Raw genomic sequence first — 25,176 nt, forward strand, 5'->3', positions numbered from 1 at the left:
ACTAACAAATATGGAATAAGAAGTGGTGAGAAGTGCTATAAAGGACCAGAAAAAAAGACAGTGAGGTGAGGGGGTGGAACCATTTCCTGAAGAATGAGCAGGTGGTTCAGTTCCTGAAAGGCTAGCTCCCTTCCAACAGGAGACAGAAAGGTGCCTGGAAGATAATTAACCAAGAGAAGAAAGGCACCGGCCCAGGCAGAAGTAGAAGGTAGGAGGGACTACATCACACAGCTTTTGAGAACAGGTTCAGAATGTAGCTCTTATCCCAGGAGCAACAAGAAGCCTTCATAGGGTTTCAAGCAAGGACATAACATGATCATATTAGCAATTTTTTAAACCATTCTGATTGCATTGGGGTTAATAGATTAGAAAGGAGTAGAAGTAGCTGTGGAGAGAGCAGTAAGGTGGCGGCTGCTATTTTCCAAGCAAAAAGATGGTCATTTGGCCGAATCGGTTTGGCTCAGTGGATAGAGCGTCGGCCTGCGGACTCAAGGGTCCCGGGTTCGATTCCGGTCAAGGGCATGTACCCTGGTTGCGGGCACATCCCCAGTGGGGGGCGTGCAGGAGGCAGCTGATTGATGTTTCTCTCTCATGGATGTTTCTAACTCTCTATCCCTCTCCCTTCTTCTCTGTAAAAAATCAATAAAATATATATTAAAAAAAAAAAAAAGATGGTCATTTGGACCAGAGTGGTGGCAGTGAAGTTGGAAAGAAACCATTCAAGAGATGTTTAAAGATGAAAATCAACACTGGTAAGGCCTAAAGGCCAGCTTGCATTTTCTGCTTTGAAGAGAAATGTCAATTTCCTCTGGCAGAAAACACTTGCTATGTATACTCTGCAGCTCACTGGTATTAAATTTCCCTTGGCATTTATTTGTCAGGATTTCTAGATAAATTTAAAGCCATTCTCCTTATTTGCTCTTAAATCTATTCCTAAAAACTGTCATCCATTTTTAAAATATGTTTATCAAAGCATCTACTATATGCTAGGGATAAAGAGGTGACCAAGGCCCTTGGCATGTCTCCTCTGAGCCTCTATCAGGGGTGGGGAACATCTGGCCCGTGGGCTGTATAAGGCCTGTGAGATCATTTGGTCTGGCATTAGGGTATGCTAATTAAATGTTTGACCAAATATAGCAGGAGATTTTTCAAAATATTTTTTATTGACTTCAGAGATGAAGGGAGAGGGAGAGATAGAAACATCAATGATGGGAGAGAATCATTGATTGGCTGCCTCCAGCACTGGGAATCGAGCCCACAACCTGGGCATGTGCCCTGACTGGGAATCAAACCGTGACCTCCTGGTTCATAGGTCAGTGCTCAACCACTAAGCCATGCCGGCCAGGCAGGATAATTTTTAAGTTGATAATTCCGTATGGCCCTCGAATGATGTTATAAATATCAAATTGGTCCTTGGCAGAAAAATGTTTCCCATCCTGCTCTAAATCCTCCTGGCAGTAAATATAACTCTCAAAGTTGGGTCATCCTACCTCCTGACACCTTAATATAAGCCACTTAACAGGCTCCTCTCTACCTCTTAGGGACAATCCACAATGCAACAAGCAGCACAAACACTTTGCACTCAGGGGATTCACTCCTCTTTTCATAAGGTCCTCAGCCCCAGGAGACACAGCATCCAATCTAACCTCTCCAGGTCTTTGAACCACCCAAACCTGGCTCTTACAGGAAGACCATGAACCCAATAGGCAGTTCTTCCTTCGATGTAATCAAACTCTTTTCTCTAAAATGTACTCAGTTCAGGAACAGCTTATGAATTGTGCTCCTTCATTTGTTGTTGAAATTAGTTTGTGCTGGATTCTATCTTCTCCTGAGGTTTTATAAACTGATGGTGTTATATACCTTGGAGCTACACTGTCCAATGTGGCCACATGTTAAATGAAGATTAATTAAAATTAAAACTTCAGTTTCTCAGTTGCACTAGCCATGTTTCAAATGTTCGATAGTCATATGTGGCTAGTAGCTACCAGATTAACAGCACATTTCCAACACTATTGAAAGGTATATGGGTTGCCTCCTGCATGCACCCAGATGAGAGATTGAACCCACAACCTGGGTATATGCCCTGACCAGGAATCAAACCAATGAATGACCTTTTGGTTTATGGGAGGACGCTCCAACCAACTGAACCATACCAGCCAGGGCTTACTTTTTATATATACTGTATATATACCTTACACACTGCCAAATACTTAGTAAATACATAGATTATTTAGTAAATACATAGATTAACTGAAAGCACTATTTAGTAAACACATAGTCAGTATTTAGTAAATATACAGATTAACTGAAAGCACTCTAATTTTTTATGCCTGCTTTTCATTAGCAAGGCTATAAGAGGCTTGCAAGAAACATTCATTTCAGATTCTGAATTTCAACTAACACCAATCCTGTAATTTGCAGCATGTGCAAATTTATTTTGCTCTAGAACCACATCTAAAATATGTTTTCTACTGTGAGAGGAAATCCACCAACAATGCTTCAAATATGGATCTATCTTGGAATAAACCTGGTCAAATGTCAATAATTATTGGAACTGAGTGATCCATACATGGGGTTCATTATATTATTCTTTACTTTTGTGAATTTAAAAAAAAAGTGTTTCAGAATAAAAGTTTATTTTTAATAAAGAATACAATTATATACAAACTCAATCAGTTCTAACAAATATGCTATAGGATAATTATAAACTTTGATATAGATGGGTTCATAGTATTTTGCTGAATATACAAACCAAGCCAAAGAACCAAAGCCAGTGATTCATTTTATGATGTTCTTTTCCTGTGTGATCCCAAGGTGTGGTTGTTCCTCCAGGTGACAAAGCATCATATCAAATTACACTGGAGATGGGGTTCAAGCAGGTACTGCACATAGCAGCTCTGAGTCACCATGTTTGATCACCTGCTAATAAGGTCACTGATCTCCGCTTCCTCTTATCAGAAAAAAAGGCTAAAAAATCTACCTTCCATATCCAAACACTAAAGCAGACAACTGCAGGAAGGAGCAGAGAAACAACTGCTTCTGGTCCATCCTTCCTTCAAGGTGGGCACTGCGCCCACTGCACAGGCTCCTACAGGGAGAGCAGAGAGTCCATGGGAAGTGCTCCCCAAGTACAGGGTATTACAGACCATCCAACACCAAGCTACATTAGAATGCCTCTAGCAGACATGCAAATTAGCCATTTTAATCTTACCTTCAGCCCTCTGGTTACTTTACACATGGAATGATGGAAATGTTGACCAAGAACAAAAGCTCGTCCACTCTAGGTCAAGTTCCCCTCTACCTGAGAGTCAGCAAACCCTTATCCACAGGCATTGCTTTCGGAGCTTCGGGACACTAGTTCATTCAATCCCTACAGCCACTTAGAGGTGGGAAACTGAGGCACCGACAAATTAAGAAATTCCCAAAGCTCCTCAAGCAGTGTGTGGCTGCTGAGCCCCAGTTCCTCACCTCTACCCTGTGCTGCTCCTCCTGCCTTTCCCATGTTTACCCCTCTCCTCTTTGTCCATCCTCATTGCAGTCACATTTTCCACATGTTGCTCCCTCTCTTGAAATGCTCTTCCCAACACTCCCAGTTGATAGCTCCCTTCCTTTATTCTTTCTCAGTGCCCTGTTCTTTTTCTTCAGAGGAAGATGATTTCACACTTATCACAATTTAATGTATACAGTACATATGTTTGTTGACTTATTTATTGTCTAGGCTACATAATGTGCTATGTGCTGGCAGGAACACATCTGTTTTGCTCCCCAGTAGATTTCCAATGCCAAACACAATGCTTGGCTCCAGAAGACGCTTAAATTTTTGTTGAAAGACTGATAATCATTCTTCAGTCAGTGGAAAGGTTTTTAAATTCTCTATTTCAAGCCCCAAGTGATAAATATAACCAGCTTTAGGAACACTGCCTAAAAGACAGCATTAGATGTTAAGAAAAGACTCAAAATTGAGTAAGAGTACAGGCCAGCTTATGTCAGCTTTAAGTAACAAAAGAGAAATGAAACTCATAAAATGCATATTGTGATTCTGAAAGGTTATTGCAGGAGCAATTCAAAGGGTGAATTTAAATCTCAAACCCTAAATATGCTTATGACTGAAGAGAGCTCCTCCTGCCCTGGGCTGTTTTCAACTGTTAGGATAAGCTGGAGGCATTCAGTTTGTTACTTCCAATCATCTTCTTAGGGGGAGTCCTAAGAACCAACATCCAGGCAAACCCAATAGACAAAGGTTACCTGGTTGTTTCAAAGCCCACCCACCTTTCCCATCCCACCACCAGTTTCAACAACGAAAGGTTAGATTCTTTTTTTTAAATGGTTTATTATTATTATTATTATTGATTTCAGAGAGGAAAGGAGAGGGAGAGAGATATAGAAACATCAATGATGAGAGAGAATCATTGATTGGCTGCCTCCTGCACACCCCCTACTGGGGATCGAGCCCACAACCCAGGCATATGCCCTTGACCAGAATCGAACCTGAGACCTTTCAGTTCGTAGGTCAACGCTCTATCCACTGAGCCAAGTCGGCTAGAGCGAAAGGTTAGATTCTTCCCAAAACAGTGCCCACTTATGCTCACAGTGACCTGGCCTATGGCTTTTGTTCACAAAAGGAAAACTTTCATTTCAAGGATTCAAGTCTTCTGCAACTTCCATAAGGGTTGGTTATTTGTTAGGTTTAACAAAGGTCTCCCAATATATAACAGATGTCCTGACCTAGAATTCAGAATTTAAACAGGTGTCAGCACATAATAAAAGGCTTGGAATTTGTGACTTCAAAGCAGGGGGGATCTTACTTTTTAAACTGGGAAAACTTCCAGGGTGCATGGCTTGAGAGGATTCTAAGATGAGCAGGATCCACCTGAAACAACCATTGAACTCATACTGGGAAGCAGCATAAATAAGCCTGAGTTCTAGTCGACCCACAAGCCCTTGCGCTTGCTCTATGAGGTTGGACAAGTTACTTATCTTCTCTGAATCTGTTTTTTCATCTTAAAATAAGATTGATAATAGTATCTACTACTCATAGGGGGATGTAAGGTTTAAACAGGATAAACCCCCAGGATAAACAGGTCAACAGGTGAAACCCCCAGGACGGAGCAGGCCTCTTGATGCTAACCCCAGTGCTCTCTCTACTTCATCCAATGCCAGTCAAAGGCTCCCGCACTTCCATGACCTCCCAGCATCCTTCTAATTAATGTCTTATGGACATTTCACGCAATGCAATTAAGCATTATAAACAGTTTAGAAAGGTTATATAGAAGACTGAGTGTTAAAATTCACATGTAAAAGTATTCACATCAGCCCTAACTGGTTTGGCTCAGTGGATAGAGCGTCACCCTGCAGACTGAAAGGTCCCAGGTTCGATTCTGGTCAAGGGTATGTACCTTGGTTTCGGGCACATCCCCAGTAGGGGGTGTGCAGGAGGCAGCTGATCGATGTTTCTCTCTCATTGATGTTTCTAACTCTCTATCCTTCTCCCTTCCTCTCTGTAAAAAGTCAACAAAATATGTTTAAAAAAAAAAAGAGTATTCACATCAGCGTGGATTTCCAATCTTTATAACGATATTTGCGGGGCTCCAGTGGCGCAATCGGTTAGCGCGCGGTACTTATAACGATATTTGTTTTTAACTTGGGATTTAAACTTGACAAAGATCTTAATGAATAAGCAGGGCAAAGGGATCCGTCTGTCCATGGCTCGTTAGCTCCTGAAGTTAATGCTTCTCACGGGGACAAGAGTCAGCCAAAGGACAGAGTTCCACACAAATTGGAAAACGTTCCTCTGGCCCACAGGTCACGGATTACTGCCTGGGCTCTGAGTGGCACATCTTACAAGATGCTCCCTGGAGCCACCTGCCAGTTAACTGTCCGTTCTGTCATTCCACAGCATCAACTGTTATTGGGTGCTGCCTATGTGCCAGACACATGAGTGACTTCATGGCATCCTCACAACCACCTATGAAGAATGTACTGCCATAGTTCACCTAATCTAAGACTGCAATGACTATGAGACACACCAGTATTTTATGTACAAAAAAAGGGAAATCACTGACAACTACAACTGTAACTTCCATAGATTATAAGACACTTTTTTTCCAGAAATGTTAAGATGAGACAAACTGTACTGTCTTAGCATTGTTTAAATGTAAATACTGTCCCATTTTACAGATAAAGAAACTGATAGAGAGAGAGAGAAAATAATTTGCCCAAGGTTACAGTGCTGGTAAATGGAAGCACAGGGATACAGACCTGGTAAGTCTAATCACCCATCACAAACTCAAACTTCCCCATGGCTACATGAATTACCCAAAAATGCACCAGGTAGAGAGGCAGGACATGGGGTGCTAATTCTTGCTCTACCATGAGCACAATAACTGCAGCAATTCTCCACGCATCTCTGAACCTGACCTTTCACATGTCCAAAGAAGACACTGTGCCAGACTATCTTGAATAAACTGTCGTTATTCTGGGAAAAGAAACATGGCCTAATGGAAAAAGCATGTTTTGGAATCATAAAGTCCCTGATTGAAATTCTTGCTCCACCATCTAACCAGTTTATCACCCTGGGAAAGTTACTGAACTACTCTGAGCCTCAGTTTCCTCTTCTATAAAATGAGGCTATCTCCCTTAGGGGGCTGTTCGATGCTGGAGATGAAATATATACTAGTGTATGGGGAAAGTAATACAAGGCAGAGTTGGATTTCAGCAAATGCTCTCTTTTCTAAACTAGTCACCTACAGATTCTGCTTTGGGACAGAATCAAAGAGCAAATATTCCCTGTGACCTCAGGGAGACCCTCAGGAGAGAATGAGGATCCGATAGAACAAAGCAGACCTTGAGGGATACTCAGGCAAAGAAAATGAACTGGAAGCACCTGGAGGACAGGGACACTATTTGTTTAGTGAACTTCCAAACTTTTGAATAAATGAATTGATAGTGAAAAGGGGGGGGGGGGGGGGCGAGGAGATCAGGAACTTAACACAACAGAAGATACTAATCAATACATATAAGGATGAAGATAGTTTTATACCACTCCTGACAGAAAAACCAGTCTTTGAAGATTCAGTTTAATACCAAAAGTGACCTACAGCTAGAAGAATTTCCCTGTTGCTCTGTTTTGTTCTTATGGTAATATTCTATGGCCCAGCTGGTGTGGTTCAATGGTTGAGCATCAACCCATTATGAACCAGGAGATCACGGTTAGATTCCCAGTCAGGACATATGCCTGGGTTGTGGGCTCGATCCTCAGTAGGGGGCACGCAGGAGGCAGCCAATCAATGATCCTCTCTCAGCACTGATGTTTCTATCTCTCTCTCCCTCTCCCTTCCTTTCTGAAATCAATAAAAATATTTTTAAATAATAATAATAACAAAAAGTAATATTCTATGCATTTCTCCCTTTTCTTTCCTCAAGAGCTTCAACAAATCCTCAGAAGATGAGAGCTTTTGACTTGGAGGGAAGGTAAATCATATGGCATGTAGAAACAAACTCTTAACCCGTGTTTTTTCTCCATCATACCCACAATGCCTAGCAATTTCTGGCACACACCTGACTCCCAATAAAAATTAGTTGAATATTTTTTACTATAAGCAACTTCTTTTTGACCAAAACTCCAAAACATCCTATACATTTATTCTACCTCCTGCTTCTCCTCCAAACACACTCTAAAGCAGTGGTTCTCAACCTTCCTAATGCCGCGACCCTTTAATACAGTTCCTCATGTTGTGGTGACCCCCAATTTCATTGTTACAAACTGAACATAAAGCATAGTGATTAATCACAAAAACAATATGTAATTATATATGTGTTTTCCGATGGTCTTAGGCAACCCCTGTGAAAGGGGTCATTCGACCCCCAAAGGGGTCGCGACCCACAGGTTAAGAACCGCTGCTCTAAAACATAATCGATAACAAACAAATAATACTCTTGGTGGATGCTATGTTGCCAATCTTCTCACACAATGTCGCTCTTTAAACCTCAAGAAGGCCTAGCACACTCTGCCCAACCAAACTCTTGCACTTTCCCTTCCCTCTCATCTGTCCCAGCCCTTGGGTTACTTGTCAGTCGTCTCATTACTACCATCTTCCGATCTGAATCAGTTTGCTAATCTCTTTCCTCTAAGATACGGTACCTTTTCCTGGAGATAAATGTGCAGGCAAGTCGAGTTCTCCCAGACCCCCTCCACGCCCCTGCTTCAAGCCTTCACTGACACTCCCAGAGAGGCCCCTGTCCTATCCCGCAAAAATCCCACTGTCTCCACCACTTCAGGGAGCCGACTTGTTGTCCCTAAGTTTAGACCAACTGCCAACTTTTGGAAGAATTTAAAAGAATACTGAAATAGTTTAAGGGCTGGGTAAGAGCTAATAGAAATGGCCGCTTCACTCTTCCAATGCTTCCTGTGAGATAAGCCACTGTGTCCCCGCGCACTGAACCCACACCCCTACACCACCAACACTCCCTCACCCAGAGCTCAGGGATCACTCTCGGTCCTCCGTTCTCCCTTCCAGGTTCCCATATAAAAGTCACTCAGTTTACTTCCAGCTCACATCTGGCTCCTGACAGGGGGACTCCTTTAAGTCCTTTCCATGAAAATCATCAAAACATGCAAGAGGCTGGTCCCCTTCCATTCTCGTGCGTGCGGAGCAGCCATGCGGTGTCAAGACCTGGGGACTTCAAACGTGCATATGGCACCCCCTCTGCCTTCAAGGAGCCCACGCTGTTCCTTCAACTCTAAGCATGTCCTCCCTGTACCGTGTCTATAAAACGCGGTGACAAAGTACTTCAGGGCTTTGGGGAAAGAGCGAGGGTGTAAACTGACTGCTTTTACATTTGATGCCATGTAACCATAACAACCGATGAAGTAACCATCAACCCACTGAGGGGCTAAGTTTTCCAAAAGCCCTTCCCCCCCCCCCCCCCCCCTCAAAAAAAGGCAAACTCCCCTGCACCAACTCCCGCAGCGGCCGCACGTTCTGGGCAGCGTGCGCGGTGCCGCTGAAGTCCTCCTTCTCCCGGTCCCACCGGCTCCTCCGGGTGCTCACCGGCAGCCACAGCCTCCGCCGTCACACTCGCGCTCCCGGGCAGGACACCTGGCGTTAGGCCTCAGCCCAATGTCACTTGTTAACCTTCCGATCCCCGGCTTTCGGCACGCCGCCGCCTCAGGTCTAAGGCATGCGAACCAGCCCACGGCCACCCGCGACTTCCAGGAGTTGGAGGAAAACAACCCGAGGCGCCGACGGCCACTGACAGATCCGCGTCAAAGTAACTGCGGTTCTCGACTTCCCAGCCTTTCGCGACGACGCGGGCAAAGGGGCGGCAGGAACCCGGGGCCCCATTCATCAGTGGACAAGCTGTTCCCCTAGTTGGGATGCGGACGGGTCTCCTGGGCCCCGGCCGAGCCCGGGGGGTGGGGGGGCGGGGGGGCGCGCGGACCGCAGGCTAAGAGGACTGGACGGCGAGCACGTCTGGCCGCGGTCAGCCCACACCGCCCCGCACCGCCCCACAGGAAGGAAAGGGGCTCCCGGGGGGGCGTCGCGAGTGGGCGTCCGCGTCCACCCCCCGGGCGGTGACAGCAGGGCGGGGCCCTGGGGGGCTCGACCCCTGCGCCGCGCCGCGCCGCGCCAACGGCCGCTGGCCCCGGAGGCACCCTGGACCCCCGCGGGCTGGGACTGCTCCCCCACGCCGGCCTTCTCCACGGGCGCTCCCTCCACCGCCCGCCCGACCCCGAACGCGCTCACCCCGGATCCGCTGGCTGCCTCATTGTACTCCGCCGGCGTCCGTACTCTGCGGCCGCCCTGGCTCCGGCTTCGGCTCAGCCTCGCGCTGCCGTACAGCCGCCAGCCCTGCCCCGGGAACCGGCCGCCCCGCCCCGCCGGCGGACCCGCCCCGCGCCCGCGGCAGCCGCCACCAACCAGAGAGCGGAGGGGGCGGAGCAGGCCGCGCGCCAGGCCCAGCCAATCCAGCCCCGACCGGCACGCCGAGGAGCGGCGGTGGGAATGGGCGGGCGATTGGTCAGGTCTGTTAAAGGCACCGCCGCCCCCAGAGCTGGGGGAGAGGGAAGACGGCAGAGTTACCGGAGGAATCCGGGAGGGGAAGAGTAAGAGCTTCTCTCCCAGCCGGGCTGCAGCGCTTTCCCCAGCTCTTTGCACTTACTAATGTCCTCGCCCTGCAGCCTAGCAACAGGTGGAGACAGAACCAGGTCCTGCCAGAGAGAGAAACTGAGGCGCCGAGAACCAGAGGTCTGCCGCTGGACTAATTCACTCAAATTTGGTTTTAGAGACCCGCCAGACGCATCTATCCCCGTCCGGCCCCAGACATTGGCTTTAAAAGGAACATTCCCAGCCTCACTCTGGGGGATTTTAACCAGCAGATTCCTAGGTCCCGCCCCAGAGCCTCTAATCTTCTGTGTGTGGAATGGGACTGGGGAAAATGTGCGTTTGTCAACACCCCTCCCCCGAGATGATCCTGATGTACATGGTACACATTTCCAGTCCATCAGAGTAATGCAATTCAAAATCAACCACCCAAAGTAAAGCTAAACCCCTTTTTATTCTCAACATGACTCATGGTGGAGAGACTTGCTAGCTGGGCTGGAGGTCAGTCACCTATTGAGAAACTAGGAACAGTTCCCTGAGTGGGTCATGCTCGGAACTGAAGGGCTAGGATGAGGCAACAAGCCAATCTTGTTCCCTCGCTCGTGAAACAGTGCTTAACTATCTTCACGGCAAACACACCCTTCCTCCTTGCCATCAGCAGGCCCAGTCGTCATCGCAGGCGGCTGTCTTGCCCTACGGGAGCTTCCTTCCAATGCCACCAAGCTCTGCCCACCCTGCCAGCCACACTCCTCTCGCCATCCTGGCGTTCCAAACACACATCTGGCCCCGAAGTCACTGGCCTCAGCTTCCAAGGCAACCCCTGCTACGAGGAATGAGTGGCTGCACGCAACAGCCCATGTTTTGCTGTGATCGCTGATGGGTGCTGTGATCGCTGATGGGTGCTGTGTTTGCCAGGGACGGCTCCGCACACCCTGATCAGCCCTGTCAGGACCTTGTGTGGGATCACCACGTGCCAACCCTTGGCCTTCCCAAAGGAAAAGGAACTCTTGTCCCAGCAGGAGAGGGCTCCAGTTGTGCCTGTCTGGAAATGTGCGTCAAGGGCAGCTATCCTTGGAGAGCGAGCCCAAAACTCTGCTCAGCTACAAATTAAAATCCCACCTCAGGAGGAGGGGTGGGCCTGGGCCCTGAGGCTGCACCGCTGCAAGGGTCCTTGGGAGCTGGCAGTTGCATCTCAGAGTGCCCGCCCACCTCCTTGCCCCTGCCAAGCCCTACATGATTATGAATTAATATACTATGAACCTCACCTCACACGAGAGGCCAGTAGGATCCAACAGTGAACACTTAGAAAGAGCCCTTCTTTGTGAAAAGGGAGAAATTTGAAAGCTTTGAACAATAAATGAACATAGAACATAATGATGTTAATGCTGCCTGCCTATTTAAGAGGTTGCTATGCACCAGATGCTATGTCAAGGCCTTTGTACACATTAATTCATTGAAGCCTTAGAATCACCCTGTGTGGTAGATATGAGTGTTATTTTTCTCCACTTTACAGATGCAGGAACCGAAGCTCAGAGAGGAGAGTGATGCGTCCAAGATCACAGATTAGCTCAAGAGCCAGCATACATGACCTCAGGGACCAGGCTTCTCCTAACTGCTCTTCTCCAGTGCCTGTCACAACGCCCCTTCTTGCTGTCAGAAAGAGGACGAAAACTTCAAAGGGCAAAAGAAGCAAATATCACTAATTTCCATCGAAAGACAGTGTAATATAGGAGCACTGCCTTGAAGTGTAAGTTCCATTGCTATAACTTACTATCTGTTTCGCCTTGACCAAGTTATATAATTAAATCTCTTTGAGCCCAGATTGCTCATCTATAAAATGGGATAATAACAATTTTGCCTCCTTGGGCTGGCATGAAAATCACATCAAATAAAGAAAATACATATGAATATATATGTGCTTTGAACTTACAAATGAAAAGAGTAATTTTAGAGCTTGGTCTCTGTGACTCATTATAGTGACCCATGGCAAAGGTTAGGGATTGTGATGCTGGATTCAGATATTGAGCAAGATTTCTTACGTTGTCCTCCAAATAGCTGCTCTATATTTACAGTATGTATAAAGTGAACTAAATTTTCCCACCTACAGTGGAGGTAGAAGTCATAGAAATTCAAGCCCAAATTATTACTCTGGCATTTGCCCCACCTTTCCCGCAGCCATCACCCCAATCTCTCTCACAACCCAGGCTTCAGCTTAAGCCTACACAAGGTTCTGGTATACTTGAATTATTCCTAATAATGTTATTTCAAGATGATCCCCATTTTCTCATGAAACTCTAAATCAAAAATTGCTCTAAGATTTTTAATTCAATTTTTAAAAATATATTCTTATTGATTTCACAGAGAGAGATAGAAACATCAATGATGAGAGAGAATCATTGATCGGCTGCCTCCTGCATGCCCCACGCTGGGGATTGAACCCGCAACCCGGGCATATGCCCTGACCAGGGACCGAACCATGACCTGTTTCATAGGTCGATCCTCAGCCACTAAGACATGCCAGCCAGGCCTTAATTCAATTTTTGACACTGCTTTGCACTTTTGGAAAAAGAAGTGGTTATAAAGTATGCAAAAAACAAAAACAAATGTTAGGAATCCATTGTGCCATAAGCTGCACAATTAATGAACAGTCACTGAGAGATCAGTAAGCACCAGGCGCTGTGGTAAGCACTGGGGATGGAGATGAAGGTACTTGTAAAAAAAAAAAAAATGTAAGCAGGGTGAACTTTTGGCATTAGATCTAGTAGAGAAAGACCAACAAGTTGATAGACCAGTATTAACTATACAGGCTTCCACAAAAGTAAGCCCAGGAGCTATGGGGCACAGAAAAGGCACATATGGCCCCTAAAGAACCCCAATAATATTTTAGAGGTGGCCAGATGAAGGCTATTAAGGAGAAGAAACCAGAAAGGTGGTAAAAACCCAAGTAAGAGTGTTGTCACCAAAGGAGAAGAGATTGGAGAAGGAAGGAGTGGTCAACAGTAGCATATGCCTCAGAAGGGTCAGATTAAAAGAGGTCCGAACATTACACCTTGGGACTGGGAAATGAGAAGGTTATTGGGGTCATGGACCAATGCAGTGTAGGTAGGGCTGGAAATGCAGAGGCTCCCTAGAGCTGGGCTGAGGAGAGGAGCCAAGATAAGAAAATAAAGAGCCTGGACAGGAGAAAATAGGAGACAGGGTCCCAGGAGGCCCAGGGGGACAGGCGAGTTGCCAGGGGCAGGAAGAGGGTCTGCCCTTACTCCATGAAGAAGGGGATGCAGATAAGAATGGGTGTGGGTGCCGATCCATTCTTGGGTCAAGGCCAGGAAGTTGAGGAAACTCCAGGAAGTTGAGGAAATAGAAGTTGACTTCTATTATTTAGCTCTAAAGTGAGAAGCAAAGTCATCTCTTGAGAGTGGGTGAGAGGTGATAACAGCAGCTTTGGGGGAAACTGAAGAACTGGAAAAGCCATTGAGAGAAAAGAAAGAGGGAGCTGCCAGATTGAGAGGGAGAATCCTGGGCCGCCCTGAGGGCCCCAGGACCACAGAGTTGGATAGATGGTTATCCAGGGCTCAGCCGCTGGGCCCAGGTGGGGAGAATCCAGACTCAGGATTCCTTAATCTTGCAAAAGTGATTTGTGTACCCTGATATGCAATAGCTAGAAGTCAGTGTGAAGTGTCAACTCTGGACCAGGCTGAATTGTAAATGGAGACAGTGGAATTGCTAGCCTTTGTCATTTCCACGTGGCTTCTGTACACAGCACCTGTGTGGTTCAGAAGACAAGATGCTCTATATTTGGGTGGAAGTTTAGACAAAGAAAATGTTTGAATTTGTTTTGGCCAGAATTCCCCAGAAAGCAGAACTTTAGACAAAAGCTCACATTCCAATATGTTATGGGGGAGCGTGAGCCCAGGGAGCATATCTGAGGCTCGGGGCCAAAGCAAGGATGGGGGCCAAGGTGTTTGATAATGTGTTCTTGGAGTGGTCATATTCCAAGCCACTTGATTCAGAGGGACTGAGCAGCCCTGTGCAAAACATCTTGGAACCGGGATCGGGCCTAACCTGGCAGTCAGACATCCCCCAACGGGTCCCGGGCTGAGGGCCCCCCCCCCCCATACACAAATTTTGTGCACCGGCCCTCTAGTACATCAATAATTACCCTAAATGTAAATGGACTGAATTCACCAATAAAGAGGCACAGAGTAGCAGAGTGGATCAAAAAATAAAACATCTGTGATGGAGGAGTAAGGGGAAGACACCAGTGGTGTCTGGCACCATTGATGAAAGGCTCGGCACAGGGGCCTGAGCCCTGCTTCTAGGATTCATTGGCCTGACACCCAGTGAGTGTCGACAGAGGTGTCCTGGGTGGGGGCTGAGAGGTGCCAGCTTCCAGCCCGAGGCAGACACTGTCAGAATGTCCCTGCTGGAAGCTGGAAGGAGCAGCCACGGAGCTGGCTACTACAGCAGTGGCTGGGAGGTCTCAAGTGCTACGTAAGGGGTATCTAATACAAAGCCCATTTTCAAAAAGAGGAACCTTACACTATCCTCCCAAAACTGCTATCTTCAATTAGGATGGAGGAATATAAGATTTCAAATATCTTTTTTTAAATTATCATTGATTGATTTTTAGAGAGAGAGAGGAAGGGAGAGGGAAAGAGAGAGAAACATTAATTTGTTGTTCCCCTTACTTATGCATTCATTGATTGATTCTTATATGTGCCCTGACCAGGGATTGAACCCACAAACTTGGCATATTAAGAGTATGCTCTAACCCACTGAATTACCTGGCCAGGGCTCAAATATGCCTTAATGTTATTACAATGTTCTTTTTAGGTTAGGGGTCATTTGGACCTGGGTTCAAGTTTTGCCTCTGTCATTACTGAGCCATGTGATCTTGGAAATGACACTAAACCTCCTTGAGCCCCTGTTTCCTCATCAGCGTATTAGAGATCTTCACACCATATGTTATCATAGAGTTTAAGTGTATGTATAAATTCTTAATATAGCATCTTTAATAACAGGTGCCCAATTAATGGAAGCTGTTGTTTTTTACCTGAGGGAAAAACTATTGCCCGCAGAGTAATAACAATGGAGTGACACGCTTACACTTCAAAACAGAAGTGAAAGAAGTTATCACATGGCTGCGGAAAACCAAAAAAGACTTCTAATATTTCAAATAACCAAACAGCTTTTATCTACATATCTTAGAGTTTCTGGGAAAGCGTCAATTTCAAATATTCTCTCTTGTCCCAGTACGTACACTCATTTGAGAGGCAGTCACCTGATCAAGGACCAGAAATCAGCACTATAGGTATATCCCATCAAGAAGGGGAAACTTCAGTCCTTTAGCTTCCTTCGCTCTGCCCACGCCTGGAGTGTGGGATACACAGGTCTTCTTTCCCAGGAGGTTCTTCTTCCCAACCTCAGCTGAGAGGGGGAGCGGGGACAGCTTCATGTGAGCGACTTTCAGAAGAACCAGAAACTTGAAGCACAGCAGAGGAGGAACCAAAATCTGCAGGTGGAGGGCTCCTCCCCCTCGCCCCCTCTACCCCGCCAGCACCCCTCTCTCCTGCTTGGCCTGCATGATCCACCACAGAACCAAATGGTTCGGGTTGTTCTCTTATGAAAGTGATAGAAGCTCAATTTAGAGTATTAAACACACACACACAGAAACCCAGAGGAAGGAAGATAAGAACTCACTCATTTTCTTGCCACCTATTAACTGTCAAACATTTTGTTTATATTTCCTTCTGCCTTTTAAAAGGGCATTTGTTTTACATGGCTATTTTACACGCTACACAATTTTGTACTCCCTATGGAAAATGTAACGTTGTGACATAATGAGCAGCGGTGCTGTATCGGTTAAGGAAAAGAAGGACTTAGTTTAGAGTCAGGAGGGTCTGAGTATTCATCGGAGCTCTGCCACTTACTCACTATATGATTTGGGGCATATTATTTATCTTTTCTGAGTCTCAGGGTTTTCATCTGTGTAATGAAGATAACAGACACATCCATTCTCTGTCACTACTTTTCTGTGTGGCCCCCTATCCAGAATATAAACTCTGTGAGCACAAAGTCCCTTCTGATTGGTCCTCTGCTAAATCCTTGGAAGCTCTGGTGGATTAAAGATGGCCACAAGCCCTGGCCGGTTTGGCTCAGTGGATGGAGAGTCGGCCTGCGACTGAGGGGTCCCAGGTTCGGTTCTGGTCCAGGGCATGTGCCTTGGTTGCGGGCACATCCCCGGTGGGGGGTGTGCAGGAGGCGGCTGATCGATGTTTCTCTCTCATCGATGTTTCTAACTCTCTATCCCTCTCCCTTCCTCTGTGTAAAAAAAAAAAAAAAAAAAATCAATGAAGATGGCCACAAAGTCCTGGCCATTCCTCTCATCCAGAGGTAGAGTTTATTTCTCCACCCTTGGAATTTGGGGCTGGCCTTGCATGGTAGCCAGCCTCCAAGATGGCCCTAGTGTCCTCACTTCCTGTTCCTTCGTGCCCTGGCATAGGCTAGTCTGTGTGAGAAAAGAGTGTGGTGGAAGTGACAAAGTCTGACTTCTGGGATCAGTGCACAAAGGGCGCTGAGGCTTCTGCATGGCTCTCTTGGATCACTCACTCTGGGGGAAGGCAGCCACCCTGTCCTGAGGACATTTAAGCAGCCTGTGGAGGGGCCCGTGTACAGAAAAACATGAGTCTTCTCGCCAAAGCGAGCACCAACTTGCCGACTATATGAGTGAGCCACCTGGGAAATGGGTCTTCCAGTCCCAATCAGGTGTCAGATGCGCACAGCTCTGGCTGACATTTTGACTGCATCTCATGAGATATTCCCGGACAGAAGCACCCAGCAAAACTGCTCCATAATTCCTGACTAATCCATAGAAACTGAGAGAGAAATATTTATCATCATTTTAAACCACTAAGTTTGGGCATTATTTCTTATGCAGCAGTAGGTAACTAATACACTCTATGACTGGTTTTGACCAATAAAATGCAACACAAGTGGCATTCTGGGACTTCTGAGCCCAGGCCTTTGGAGGACTGATAGTTTCTACTTCCTGGCTCTTGGTAATCAGTCACCAGGCTTTGAGAAGCCATTAGATGATACATGAGGCATGCATGCCAGGTGAAATGACCAGCTAACAGTGAGCTGCCAGTTCATGAGTGAGCATCTTGGAGGTTCCAGATGACCACAGTCCCAAGCCCCAGTCATCACCATATGGAGCAAAAGAACCACACAGCTGAGCTCAGTCAACCCACAGAAATGTGAACAATAGTAAAATAACTGTTGTCTGGCTAGTATGGCTCAGTGATTGAGCATTGACCTATGAACTAGGAGGTCATAGTTTGATTCACAGTCAGGGCATATGCCCAGGTTGTGGGCTCAATCCACAATGTGGGGTGTGCAGCAGACAGCTGATCAATGATTCTCTCTCATCATTGATGTTTCCATCTGTCTCCCCTTCACCCTTCCTCTCTGAAGTCAATAAAAATGTATTTAAAAAAATAAAATAACTGTTGTTCTAAGCCTCTGAGTTTGGGGCCGATATGTTGTGCAGCAATATTTAACCAAAACACTGGCCAAACACCTGGTCATAGGTGGCTTTTTAAAAATGTCTGGTGAATAAGTGGGTGATCTCTGTTGGACTTCAGTTTCCTCTTCTATAAAACCACAGGGGTTAGGCCATTCCGTACTTACATCCTGTGAGCCTCCATCTCTACTGTTTTATGGCTGCTTACCTGGATGCCTGCTACAGGGCCTCACTACTCTTGTAGGAAGACCATGCCTGCGGTAATCTCTGTTCCTCACCCCGTGCCAGTTCCTTCTTCTCTCTTTCTGTGGCATGCACACACTCCAGGCACCTGGTCCTCACGAAGCTCTGGTGATTTTGAACATGGGGCTGTGTCATTTGGCAAGAGGAGAGCAGTAGGGGCCCTCGGGCTCATAGGCAGCACCTGCTCAGCTTAGCCAGGGGAATTGGGAACCGTCCCACAGGTCCTTGGGACACACAGGTAAAGAGCAGAACAAATGCAGACTACATATCCCATCTACCTTCCTCAAGGCCAAGTCCCATAGTTGTCTTTTTTTTTTTTTTTTAAATATATTTTATTGATTTTCCACAGAGAGGAAGGGAGAGGGAATAGAGAGTTAGAAACATCGATGAGAGAGAAACATCGATCAGCTGCCTCCTGCACATCTCCCACTGGGGATGTGCCCGCAACCCAGGCACATGCCCTTGACCGGAATCGAACCTGGGACCTTTCAGTCCGCAGGCCGACGCTCTATCCACTGAGCCAAACCGGTTTCGGTCCCATAGTTGTCTTTTGGCTAGAAAATGGCTGGCCTCACTCACAGGACCCAGGGTCCCGGCCAAGTTTCCTCAAGTTGAGACAGTCTCGGCCTCTGAGGGCTGATGCTCAGCCTCTGGTTTATAGGTTCCCTTGTTTGCCACAGAGGCGCCATGATTTTACTAGCGTGGCCATTTGGGGTGGTAGATCTCTACCACTCTCATAAAAATTTTTTTTTCAAAGGGCTGGAGAAGTCAAGTAGCTAGCCTGAGGTCATGAAGCAAACCCCCCCTTCCTGGTGGAATTAGAATTGCTTCCCTCCCATTTTCCAATCACCCACCCACACCCTCCTACATCCACCCGTCACTCATGTTACTCTGAGAAACCACGGTGTGACCCATTAAGTGATTATTCAGAAGGGGTATTAGCCCTTCCTGACTATTAGTCATCCCCAAACCATTGTCATCATTGCTGTAATTAGTAAGGTCTCTCTCTCATTAAGCTATAAAGATCTGTCCCAGTCTTTAGAAAGTCACCGAGTTTCTGGAAGCTGGAGGGGTGGGGGACCATGCTGTTCTTTATTCACGCAGCGAGAACATACGGATCAAAAACCTATGAAATGCTGAAAGGTATCCTGTAAGAAGAGGAAGAAGAAGAAAAAGGTAAAGATACAAATTATGAACAACAAATACACATCTGTCAACAAGTGAATCTAAAAATCAAGTGAATAAATAATCTGATGAACTGGTGATTGTAATAGAATCAGGGACATAGAAAGGGAATGGACTGACTATTCTTGGGGGAGGGGGGTAAAGGGGTGTGGGGGTGAGTGAAGAGATTAGACAACAATCGTGCACCTATGGATGAGGACAGTGGGTGGGGAGTGAGGGCAGAGGGTGGGGTTGGAACTGGGTGGAGGGGAGTTATGGTGGGAAAAAAGAGTAACTAATGTAATAATCTGAACAATAAAGATTTAATTAAAAAAAACAAAACAAAAAAACCTACTGTCTTCTAGGTGCTCTGCAAGGTGCTAGACACAGCAGTGAGCGAAGCCCAGGTCCTGCCTGCAAGGAGCTTGCGGTCTAGTGCGGGAGCCTGTCCTCCTCATTGTGCCAGTTGTATGGTTTTCACGGTGTGGTTTTCACACATTTCAGAGCGGAGGAGAAAACACAGTGCCTCCCCTTTAGGCCCCTTTACCCACTGCCTGTGGTCTCTCGTGGATGCCTGACAATCATCTCATGTTCAAATTCTTCTAATAGAGCTCATGGTCTCTGCCCACCCCCTTCCTAGTCAGTGGCACCACTGCCCACTTACTTAGCAGTGAGTTATTCTCGATTTCATCCTCTCTTGGTCACATCTGCTCCACGAGCGAGTCCTGGTTCGGGCGCATCCAAACTCTATCTCTGATCTGTCTGCTTCTCTCCATCTCCACAGCCAGCATCGGCTTTCATCTGGATTCTCTGCTTTTAATCTCACTCAATGCTTCCACTTTAAATTGATAATCACAGACCTCAAATGAGCATTCCTTCCTGGCCAGCAAGCTTGTATTTCCTGCGCAAATTCACTTTCCTACCCTCTGAGACAACTGATTGCCCTCTCTTCAGATACCCAACACCTCCCTGCCCCCTCAACTGCTGACCTCATCTCATCCTTCCCTGGGAATACAGGCCCAGCCAGACAGAACTCCCCCATCTTCCGAGCACCAAGTCTTCCTGTGGCATTTGTATGCGTGCTCTCTGTTTTCTGCCCATGGGCCTATCAAAGGCCTAAATTCTCTGGCTTTCTAGGAATTGACCACTTTAATTATCTCCTTTCTTTCTCCCACATAATTGATTTCTTCCCATCAACACACAAACATGCTCTAGTATTTCTCTTCTGAAAACCCCCTACCTCTAGCCCAAGACTCCCCACTGCTGAACACTCTCTGCTATCTTTTCTCAAAGTAATTTCTTCCCTTTCCTATTATCCTCTTTAACGTGCTCCAAAGTGGCTCCTGCCACCTTGTTTTTCCGCACATGGGCCTCTCCACTGCCCCCCTGACCCAGCTCTTGTCATGTCATTGATGGCCTCCACTCTGCCGAATCCAGAGCTCACTTCTCTGTCTTACTTGATTCTGACTCAGTCTTTTTCAGAACATCTATTGCCTACCTCTCAATGCATCCAAGCCTTGTTCCCTTTGGTCTCTCAGATTCCCTCCAAGTCATAGCAAGCTCTGCCACCCGGATCACACGTTGCTGTTGGTCTGTTTCTTGTCCAGATGATTGGCCTTCAGGAGAGACCTCAATCTACCCACCGGTGCCAGGAAATGTAAGAGTGGGGTGTCAGCGAGGGCAGGCCCTGGGGTGTCTGTTACGACCACCAAACAATGTCCCCACAAGCCTTTTCTCCTCATCTTTTTTTTTTTTTTTTTTTGAGCCAAGTAGGCCATTTTTTTTTTTTTAATTTTTCACTTAAAGTATTACAAAGGGTATTACATAAGTGTCCTTTTTTTCCCCCCCACCCTTGACAAACCCCTACCCTCCCTTACCCCCCAGTGTCTTATGTCCATTAGTTATGCTTATATGCATGCATACAAGTCCTTCGGTTGATCTCTTACTCCCCTCCCTCCTGCCCCCCAACTCTCTCTGGCCTTCCCGCTGCAGTTTGACAATCAGTTTGAGGCAGCTCTGCCTCTGTATCTATTATTGTTCAAAAGTTTGTAATGGTCTTTATTATCCATGAATGAGTGAGATCATGTGGTATTTTTCCTTCATTGACTGGCTTGTTTCACTTAGCATAATGCTCTCCAGTTCCATCCATGATGTTGCAAATGGTCTCCTCATCTTTAACACAGGGAAAGGAAAACTTCACACGCTGATATGGGAGAATGCTAGGATTGCTGGTGTTTCTTTCTCTCTCTCTCAGTTTCTACTAATGCCTTTCTAATGGTGTTTGGGCAACAGAGAAAATTTGGGTGCCAAAAAATAAAATGCCCGATAAGAAGAATTGGCCCTGGCCTGCAGGGATCTCGGCTGTGGTGGAGTGCCAGGGAGGAGGTGCTCACGGTGGGCAGCAATCCATGGAGGTGAAAGCCGGCGCCTGGCTGGCATCACTCAAGGCTCCCATGCAGCTATGACTGCATCTTGGTGACCTTTCCAAGAGCTTGGCCATAGAGCTCATGCATCTGCTGTAATTCTGGTTAATGTTTATGCTGACAGAGTGCCCAGGGAACGACTTGAAACCTCCTTGCCTAATTCTCCCCTTTTACAGGCCAATCGATATCCAATCCCAATCTTCCCCATCAACAGCCACCCCCTTCTCAGACCTCTTCACCTTTACCAAACTCTTTCTCCAGTAAAGGTGAAATTGAGCTGGTCACCTTGGTAAGTCATTCCCTCTGGCCCTGGGTTGTGATGCAGAGTGGCCTGGGTCCCTCTCGTCTTGTGTATCTCTTTTGTCACATTTCTCCAGAGAGTGATGCACGTAATTACCAGCATCTCTGTCCTCGAGCTCCAGGAGAGCAGGGATTGGATCTCATCTCTTCCCTCTTCTGCAAGACCAGCCCCTCCGAGGCCCTCAGCGCTCCTCTTCACCTGCCCTTATGGACACATGTTCTATCCAGCTGGAGTTTGGAGAAGTCCTGTCTGCCTCTAGCCTTGTCTATCATAAGGAAAGAGAGAAGAAAAAAAATTCCTGCTAGCTGAGTTGAGATATTTTCAGGCTAGAAGCTCCTGGAATGAGCCCGAGTGCTTGCTCTCACTCCACCGTGGTGGGACAGACCTCCTTTCTTTCTAGGCCTCAGAAGCTTCAAACTGACAAGATTCATCGAAGGAACCGAGCAGCACCATGAGAAAAAAGAGTCTGGATCCTTGGAGTTTGTCTCCAAGGCCTGGGACAAAGCACAAAATCTGTTCCATACGTAGTCGGAGGAGGATGGTGGCCCCAGTGACTTTATATCCAACATCCACTGAGTGCAGTGTAACCCCACAGTGGTGGTATTTGTTTAAGAGAGTGAACCCTACCTTAAAAGATCTTATTTCCTAAGTCACGCGGAATATATCAGGATAGGTAGAAATTCCTGTTCCTGTGGCCAAGCCAGGGATAACAGAGGGGCAGGGTGTGCTAAGTTTTGCTTTTTCCCTTCAGGACTCTTGAACACTGAAAAACCATGACCTACAGGGGGTACCATGTGGCCTGCAGTCTTTTATCAGCCTCCTCTTCTGGATCTGTCCACTGGGGACCAGCCGCACAGATGCAGTGTGACAGGCTCAAGTCTGGCTGCTGACGCTGGCAGTGCTGGCCAGGTGAGGCCTGTGTGTTCTGGGGAAAGAACACAGGAGGGTGGAGAGAAGGTACCAGCCTACCGGAGGACAGAATGGAGGGTGGGAAGAGGGAGGAGGGAGGAGGGAGGAAGGGGAGTAAAACCACAGAGAGGTGTGCATAAAATGACAAGAGGTGCTGTGACCTCTCCCAGGGGACAGCCCCCAATGCTCAGTGCTCACCCGTATCCATAAGACACAAAACATTTTGCTTTTAAAATTTAAAGCGATAGGCAAGTTTCCTCACTCCCCATTTCTGGACAGTTCCAGAAATTTAACCCTGCCTGTACCAAACAGTGACTGGGAAGTGTATGCATGAAATTGTCATCAGAGCATTGATGATAAATCAGAAGAGGATTCTAAGACGTTTGAAGGAATGAGGATCACATCTCTAAGACTCTTTCCAGTTCTGTAATCCCATTTTTAAAAAATTAAAGTTTTAGTAAAACAAAATCAACTCACATGTTATGGTTTTAGGGAGACCTTAATTCTTGTTTGATGGCAAGAGGGAGTTAAGCAAAACTGTTCTAAAAACTACCGTTTTTTCCTGTCTTTTGTACTAATTAGGCAAAATAGGAATTATGGGGCTGGCCTCTCTTGTAGATTATATTTTCTATTTATATATTTTATATTAGCTATTTTAAAAACTTTTTATCACATGACATTTTAAACATATATAAAAACAGAGAAAATAATCAACATATGTATACCTATAACCCAACTTTATCAATGATCAATGCATGCCTAATTTTTTTTTTTTTTACCAATCCCCTATTTCTCCTTCGACTGGATTATTTTAAATAATAATTATAAATATTATTTCACTTGTAAATACTTCACTCTCTATCTCTAGGAAGGGCTCTTTAAAAAGATATAACCACAATACCATCAGCATGCCTAGAAAATGAACAATAACTCCTTAATATATAAAATATTCAGCCAGAGTTCATTTTCCTGAAAATTTTCTTTCATATCTGGTGCTATGTATTTATCGAGAGCCTTAGACTTGATATACTTTGCTTCTAGAAGTATTTCCTGAATCCAGAAAAAGCTTTTTGCATAAAAACATTTTCTGCAGCTTATTTATAACCATGAAATTAGGCAACAAATTAAATGACACATGAGGTGAATGGTTAAGTAAGTTGTGGTAAAAACCAACAAAATAGCACTGTCATTAGGGAAAGGCAGTGACGTTAGAGGACTCACTCCACCATTTCCTATCAAGACTTTTTTAAGCACCATTTTACTCACAGATAAAATATGAGTAATAATTGTATCCACCGAATGAGGTAGGCACTACCATTGTGAGGACGGAGTAAAAATGCACTTAAAACACTCAGCAAAGTGCTTGTCTGGCTCCAAATGAGCCCTTAATATCTGGTCACTGTACAATGTGCAGCAATAAACATATTTATGAAGAACTTATAGTAAAATAAAAAATTATTATAATATCAAGTTTAAACATTATACTGCCCTAGCTGGTTTTTCTCAGTGGATAGAGCGTGGGCCTGTGGACTGAAAGGTCCTGGGTTTGATTCCAGTCAAGGGCACATGCCTGGGTTTCGAGCTCAATCCCCAGTAGGGGGTGTGCAGGAGGCAGCTGATCAATGATTCTCTCTCATCATTTATGTTTCTATCTTTCTCTCCTTTTCCCTTCCTCTCTGAAATCAATTAAAAAGTATATTTAAAAAAAATTGTACTGCCATATAACCACAACCATGTCAAGAAAAAGTGTCCAGAGTTAATATATCAAAATAATAGTTATTGAGTGGTGACCCTCCCCCAAAACCTGCTTTTGTAAAAGCAAAGCTAGCTCATTGCAGAAAATTTGGAGAGTGAAGAGTAGAAGGGAAAAAAAGTAAGATTTGATCAATTAAGAAGATGGCAATCTTACGATTTTCTTTTTAAAGTCAACAATGCCTATCCGCAGCAATTACTGGCCACCAAGCCCGTTATCGCCACCTTGTGGTCAAACTGAGCAACTACTCTTAGACAAAAATTCAGGGAAGAATTAAACTGCCAATATTCTACATACCTAAAAGGCTAATATGCAAAGTGTCCCCTCAGGAATGTGACGGGGAGACCAAGAGTTCGATCATCCGCCATGACGTGCGCTGACCCTGAGGGGGCAGCGCGGAACATGGTGGGTGACCAGCAGCGGTGGGCGCTGTGGGAGCGAGGGAAGCAGGAGGTGGGGAGGCCCTAGGCAGGGAACCTGAACGGCCCTGATTGCTGGCCAGGCCTAGGAACCCTACCTGTGCACGAATTTCATGCACTTGGGCCTCTAGTAGCTCCATAGATAACATAAATGTTACCCCGTGTCTTCTACCATGGGACCTCCAACTCAAGGTTCATCTCAGTCCATGGACGCTAGGGTGTATCCAGGGGACCTCATGTAATTGTCCAGAGGAGAGAAACATGGTTCAAGGATTTCATATGAGCAGCCCATTATCTATCCTGCATGAAACTGGCTCACCCATCTCAGAGCTAGTCTAT

General features: G+C 46.0%; 1 protein-coding gene across 2 annotated transcripts in view; it reads right to left on the reverse strand.

The window, feature by feature from the left end:
* TEX2 (testis expressed 2) overlaps nucleotides 1-9,850 on the reverse strand; it is a 92,534-nt gene extending 82,684 nt beyond the window's left edge. For both annotated transcript variants that reach the window (XM_070394837.1, XM_070394836.1), the window contains exon 1: nucleotides 9,747-9,850. The gene's annotated coding sequence lies outside the window, so the exon portion shown is untranslated. The remainder of the gene's footprint in view (nucleotides 1-9,746) is intronic.
* Between the last annotated feature and the right edge of the window lie 15,326 nt (nucleotides 9,851-25,176).

The sequence above is a fragment of the Myotis yumanensis genome, unplaced genomic scaffold, assembly GCF_028538775.1.
Source record: "Myotis yumanensis isolate MYYU_CA2020_CCGP unplaced genomic scaffold, mMyoYum1.0.hap1 SCAF_16, whole genome shotgun sequence".
NCBI lineage: Eukaryota > Metazoa > Chordata > Mammalia > Chiroptera > Vespertilionidae > Myotis > Myotis yumanensis.